The 7,304-nt window shown below is 39.9% G+C and overlaps 1 protein-coding gene across 2 annotated transcripts in view; it reads left to right on the plus strand.

Annotated features, from left to right (window-relative positions):
* Positions 1-3,083, plus strand: part of ptch1 (patched 1) — a 45,187-nt gene extending 42,104 nt beyond the window's left edge. For both annotated transcript variants that reach the window (XM_023802931.2, XM_023802930.2), the window contains exon 24: positions 305-3,083. The gene's annotated coding sequence lies outside the window, so the exon portion shown is untranslated. The remainder of the gene's footprint in view (positions 1-304) is intronic.
* Positions 3,084-7,304: the final 4,221 nt, after the last annotated feature.

Consider the following 7,304-nt stretch of genomic DNA (forward strand, 5'->3'; position numbering starts at 1 on the left):
ACACAGAGAATCAGAAAGTTTCAACTTCTGATTTCTGTTTTTGGGATTGTGCTTGAAAGGAAATGCGTAATACAAAGATACAAAATAAAAATAGAGCAGGATATAATTAGTTGTGAAAAGACGGAAGTGTGGATGGTATCAAGCCTGTGAAGTGGCCTTTTAGCTGTGGCAGTCGTCATGCAATGAACGAGTTCCTGAAAGTGAAAACACAGTAACTCATGGAAATGGAGGGAAAGACTCCCTGTTCTGAGGCAGGTACTTTTTAATGTGTTTTAATGTGTTTTTTCCTGTTTTGTCTCCACAGTCTCTGCAAAGCCTGAAGGCCAAACTACGGACCTCCTTGCCCCGACAGCACCAGACGGGATGGGTGCACCTGCGACCTTTACTGTAACCTGATGTAATATTGTTAGATATTTTTATAAATATTTAAAAGATGTACACACGTGTAAATACAAAATGGAGCTATAATTTAGAAGCAGTCCGACTCGCGTTTAACAAGCGACGCCATCGTTGGGTGGATGCATGCGTGATTGTGCCATCTACATGTTCTGCGTGGTTACTGTAATATCATTGTTTTGGTTTTTTTTGTTCTTAATTTGTGCCACAAGAAAGCTTCACCCACGCGAATATTTCAGCATATGTTTTGCTGCTTAAATATTGTATAATTGTGTGATTCTATGCAAATACTGCTTTTATGTGTCAGGAGTGTGTGAGAAGCGTGTCTTAAGCCCTGTCATGGAACTGAAAGGTCGAGAGGTTGAGCAGACAGTTTGAACCAAACATTTGGATCACTTTTTTTTTCTAGTCCTTGATTCCCAAACATTGAGTGGGCAGCTAATGCTGATTTATGCTAAGTAATTATCATTTGGGAAGCAAGCAAAACCACATCTTAACGACTCATTCTGGTGCCACATTCCGCCAGTGACTCTCTTACGTTGCTCAAAGGCATCAAATTAAAATGTCTCTGTTACTCGTTCAGGCAATGGGGTGCCTTGAGTTGTGTCGCTGACACCCCCTCCTCGCATTGGCGCCGTTAGCTAGTCTTCGCCATACTTTGAAAATGCCGTCCGCTTCATGGCGGCTAAATTGATGTCTGACAATGTTTCATGGAGGGCAATAGCGCTTCGCCTGCATGTCTGGCTTACATGCACGTATGAATGTCTGTGTGTGTATAAAGGTACGCATCTTTTAACGTTAGCTTGGATATCACAAACCTGTGGTAGTTATGAGACACGCTATGCGTGGTATTTAAATTGAGCAGATATGAAGAAGAAGGGGAAAAAAACAATCGGAAAAGCATGCTCCTCACCGCGGCCGCCGCTCTCTAAGCACGGCCTCTCTGTTCTCGCCGCCGCTCTCCCCTCTGCTCTCCCCTCTGCTCTTTTGGCCCCTGTGCTGGTTTACTGTAAGCGCCCCTTTGCCCATTTCCCAGCATCCCCTCAGCTGAACCCTGCCGCCACATCTTGCCTGCATCGGTGATACGACACCACCAGCATAACAAGCTTGGTCAGACCCCCCCTCTGACGGTGTGCCGTCTTCGGTCCCGGGGGGACATTTTTGGGTGCTTTACTTTTGGTGATTTTTGGTGATGAGCTTTTTCTCTTGTTTCTGACTGACTGACTGAATGAATGAAGGTGTTGTGGAACACTGACTCTCTAGCATTTCCTGCTCCGTGGGCCCTATGCCTCTAACCAGCTCTTTCAATGGAGTGCCTCAAACCCATAACGTCAGTACTGTTGAGATATTACATATTTAAATGGTTATAAGCTACACTCTGTCCCAGCCAAGGCACTTGACTACATTGTTGCATCTGCAGGAGACGTTGGCCGTTTATTCCCTTTTGTATTTTCCCTCATTCTGAAGAAGTTGCCACGACAAGCGTACTAAAGGGTTAGCGCTGCACGGCCTTGTGGGATCAGCCTCCTCTCAGCCAGCTTGACGGCTCTTTTTAGCTGACTAATAGACGCAGGTCTCTTCTGACCTCACCTCGTAAAAATCCACGGTGGAACACTAATTGCAAGTTCCTCCTCAGCTGCCAAATGGCGCCAAATCGGGCCAAACGCGAGTACTTTAGAGGTCAGGGGTCACATGTTCCCCTTGCAGTCGCTAGGCCAGTGTGTTTGTGTCAATGGCTGTTTCCACCTCACGAACTTCCTGTCAAACACATTTGTATTCTCTTTACAAGCCGTTGTTTCTGTTTCTGTGTCTGTCTGCTGCTTCTGTGGGAAAAAAATTATATATATAAATATATATATATATATTATTTAGTTTTTCTTTTTCTCCTGATGTCACATTGGCAGAAAGGAGAAATATGTGGCTGGCAACTATTTTATTATTTTATTTTTTATTTTTTTTTTGTTTTTGTCATATTTTATTATTTTTTTACTTTGTTTTGTGATATTTATATTTTTGTATAAAAAGATGGTTGTTCTTACATTATTGGTCATAATGCCAGTTTATAACAAATGCAGGGATTTTTACTTCTATTGAAAAACACTATTACAGTTATGTATTTACTTAATGGATTTTGATCTGTATAAAGTGCGTACTAATGTTAAATAGGGAAAAGAGTATATAACATTTACATTACAGACTCATCATAGCTCTTAGTGAGGATTTAAAAGGAAAAAATATTCAGATCTCACTGACTGCCAATTTTCTTGGCATCAGTGGACGTTTGTCATTTCAGTTACAAAGATAAATGTATGCCATATAATTTATTTATATGAAAATTTATTTTTGTAGTGTACATAGTAGTTGTCAAGTTATTTGACAGAAGTATATTTTTAAAGAGTTTATATGTAATGATCATGTTTTGTTGGAACATAAGAGAGATGTTACATTGTACTTTCATTGCTAAGTTGCTCTCAGATTTTTTTAATGGAAAAAGCCCCCTACAGTATTATAGGAGAGTGAAATTGGTAAAGCTGTTTTGGGTATGTGAAAAGCTAGCCATGAAAGTAGAAATCGTACTAGATCTCTAAATATTAATGTTCAAACACTGATAGAATTCTAACAAATAAAAAAAATATAACTTATTTGTCTTTTGTTTATGACTTTATTAAAAATGAATCTTAAAGGAAGCATTTGGACTGTTTGTGGGTCTTTTGTTCCTTGTACGTTCATCATTTCTGTACACAAGCTTCCTTCACACTGAGTGTATCGTCTTCTGCACACGCTCCATTTTTGACAAGAATGTCGTCCTCCTCCACTCCGCATTTTTAAAAATTTGTCATTTAGTCAAATTATAGAAAATGTATATCTGTGTCTATAACATATAACTTGGAGCATTTTATTACCAGAATGTACAAACATCCCAGGATTGGTTGTGATTCAGTGCAGGACAATTTGTCAAGACAAACAGGAGAAACACCTTATGGTGCGATCAGGGGTGCTGGCAGAGATTTCGAGTCCCATGAAAGCTTGTAGTGTTCGGTGTCCCTGTGACTTGGGGGCCTTTGGAATAATCCTAACTCTTCTCCCCTGAGTACTATATATGAAAAACAAGAATAGAAATTACAACTTTACAGAACAGCACAGCGCAAAGATGTCAACACAATAAATCAGCTTCACAAACCGATTCCTTTTAGTTATTCCCCCCCCCATCTTTTGCTCCACCTTTTTCCTGCCTCCCTACCCTCCCTATTTGCATCGTTTAATATTATGCCGTAATTTAAGGGATTCGTCTCATGGGGTCTGAAACCAACACCATACTAACGGAGATGAAGATTGAAGGTCACAAATTAGCACCCCGTCCCCCAGCCATGACTTCATCTTTGGAAGACATTTTTGGAGGACTGTTGGTCAGCAATGCATTGAAAATTGTTGGGCTTGTCTAAATATATCATACCTTTAATATAGTTTTCAGGGGCCATTGACCATAAAATTAGTTTTTATAGCCACTAAAGAAATGCTAGTGGTCAGTCATTGCGACGTGCCAGACACTGGTAGGGAACTAAGTGCTGTAACGTGTCAGCATTGGAAAACGGCCTGAGTGCAGAGCCTGATCACATTGTAGTGGGAATCAAACTTTGTTTCAGTCCTTCGGTCAGACAGAATACTCTCAAACGTTTGTGGATAGGCTACTGAAATTCAACAAGACGGGTCTTTTCACAGAAGATGAGCGTGCTTGAAGCTGACTGATGTCGATCGGAGAAGGCGTCATGGCTGCCGGGCTGATTGCAATCTTTAATAATCTGCCTCATGTCATGTCCTTCACTATGAGGGTGGCCCCTTTTTTCTCTTGAAAATTAGATGGAGGCAGTTTAGGAATTTTGACTCTGTGCCATATATAACATTATTGTAGACATAAAATGAATAAGGAACACATAGATTTAGATGTTATGTTTCACTAGCCAAAGAAGTGGTGTCCCATTCGGGGGGTCCCAGGCCTTGTGCATCCTAAAAACAAACTTTGTCTTTATTGCTTAAGGGTAGATATATATGTAAGTAAAGCTAAAAAAAAATTACAATTTTATAACATAATTTGATCTAAAAATAAATGTAAGATATAATTTTACACCTGGACTTTTGAGATGAACAGTAAAATAGCTATTCCTGTCCTTCACAGAAAACATGACTACAAGTCGGGTTCATCAGTACGTAATTAATGTGGAGAGAGCCAGAAGATAATGGAAGAGAGGAAAGACAGAGGAAAAATGTCTTAAGCAGAGGTCCAGTTTACTATGTGCTTTGGCTCACATGGAAACCAGGCTGGAATATTTCAAGTATATTATGGGGTTAAGTTTGCTGTTGGGAAGCAACTTTTAAAACAAAAGAAACACTGGAAACAAAGGAAAATACATGTATATAATTAGTTTAACTAGATTTACATTTGACTTAAGTAGAAATCTATCTACAGGCACCTTGAAAGTGTATACGTTGTAAGGATACAATCTTACATGGATTATGAAGAATGGGCTTTAATGGACAGGTATTCTGTTTCTTTTTTAAATTAATTTTTCATGACGTAGTGTATAGAGCTGCTTCTTCCCAAATGAACACCTGATGGCTGAATGTGAGGTTTAAATGTTATCTGTACATCGAGGAAGGTGTGGAAGTTTAGGGGCAGAGTTTGGAAATAATCTTTCAGTTCTCATGGGTTTCATATCTTGCTTGCTTATGTCAGAGAGGAAGACATATCTTTGTTTTATTTTCAGTTCAACAACCCATCTCTTCCCAAGGGTACTGGATAAAATCACTCTATTTATCCTGGAACCGTTTCCTGTAATGAAGAGCCAGCTTTTTATCATTATTGGGTTATTAGAGCTTGTATTATGTAGCACAAGGTTAGATATGGTTGTTTAAAAATGTGAGGGTTTCTGTTGCTGTCTTTGAACCTGAAATGAGCATCTTTGGGAGTATTTTGAGAAAGCCCTGTGTATTCAGGAAGACCACAATGCCTCAAATCTGCTAAAGGGAGAGGAGAAAAAACAATGAGGACTCAGTCATCACAACAATGTGCATGGCATTTGGAAGCCTGCAGACACAGACAGAAGACAGAATGTTCTGGAGGAATCCCATCTATATGGTCACAAGGATTTTGCATTAACTAACATTAATAAGTATAATGTTCACAAATCTTTTCTGAGCTCTGTAATACCATCAGTGATGGCATTCTGTAAGACCCGCAGCTTAGCTGTTGTCCATGTACACTCTATACATCCAAATATGTTTGTTTCTCTAGTATTTAGGAGATGGTGTGTGATCTTTATCTGATGGCTAACATGGCATAGTATGGCAATGTATGTTAAGGAAGCCACGTCATCTGGTGCTATCTAGGGCACTTTGTTGCAAATATAACATACAATATGCAACCTAATCCACATGAATATTAATACTATATGAATTACACTATATAGATCAATGTAAAGAAATGCCACTACTGAGCTTAATGATAAGCACCCTTTAATGTTGAGAACTGCACAAAAGCCTTATGAGGTGGAAATGAAGGTAACAAATATTCATAATATGAATAAACCTTCATTAAGCAAGTGCCAATGCTTTGAACGTGTCAGCAGCCAGGTCTGTTTATAGCACATAGCTTGTGGTTTGACGGGTACATTTCAGTCAGGGTAAGTGGGAGAGTGGCAATGGGCAAGTCTAATGGCAGGCAAATATCAGAGAAGAATTATTCCAAATACATATGAAATGTGTAAGAACTGAGTTTCATAGTAGTCTGAAGTAGTCGCAGAATTAAGTTTTTTTTCCATTAAAAATGAAACATGTAAGTTAAAAAAGGTCAAGCTGTAGATGTTGCAGGATGCTACTGGAAAAGGGTAGCCATTATGCAGTGAAAGAGACTGAAAAAATGTATAATCACACAGGCTAGTATTCACTCATTAGGCAAGTTTTTCCTGAAAGTTAGGTACAGATGCTCCTCTACTTGCAAACGGGATACGTTTCGAACAGCCGTTCGTAACTTGAAATGTTTGTAAATCGTTATTCAACATCATTTTAAGGGTATACGCAAGTGCTAAGAGCTAGGATGCTGGGAGTCCGCACGCTACGCTGCTGCGCGGCGGGAGTAGCGGGCAGAAGTCATACTAGGCAGAATTGGTGCTCAGAAAAAAAAAAATGATGTTGCGGACAGGAAACAGGAGCCCAAGGAACACAATTTGGACGTACAGTCCTCTCCGTTTGTATGTCTGAAAGTTCGTAAGTTGAAAGTTCGTAAGTAGAGGAGCGTCTGTACTGGTAATATTCACCTTTATGGATTTTTTATTTGACCTTATTTTACATATTGTAGGTGTCTCATTGGGAAGCTTCACACAAAGCCTCCCCCCCAGCTCAGTGTGACGAGTTTGCATGATCTCCCTGCATCTCGGATGTTTCTCCTGACTCCTCTTCTCTCCTCCCACAGTCCAAAGACTCTGCCCTGTGCACTTACATGAACTGATGCCCGTAAACTGCCAGTTGTGTGTGAGTGTGTGCCCCCCACCCCCGTCTCTGCTTCCTGTTACAAGCTCACTACCATCCTACATTTGATAAGCAGTTATGGAAGATGGGTGTATGAGGGGATGTGACAACAGCCACCACGGCGCAAAAATAAAATGCATGCAAGACACCACGGCAAGAGTATCCAATAAAATACTAAACCTGGAAACAACATAGAAGATCAACACTTTCCACAGGGTATAAAGCTGTGAATGTGTAGTTCAACAGAGTAAGATAATTTAAATACATTTAAATACAAATTGGTATCTTTCAGATATATTCATGGGCATAAGAGGGGCAGATTCAGGGGGCACAGCACTTAACACGAACCCTTGAATATGTAAAATTATACATGAAATTGGGAAGGG

The sequence above is a fragment of the Paramormyrops kingsleyae genome, chromosome 2, assembly GCF_048594095.1.
Source record: "Paramormyrops kingsleyae isolate MSU_618 chromosome 2, PKINGS_0.4, whole genome shotgun sequence".
NCBI lineage: Eukaryota > Metazoa > Chordata > Actinopteri > Osteoglossiformes > Mormyridae > Paramormyrops > Paramormyrops kingsleyae.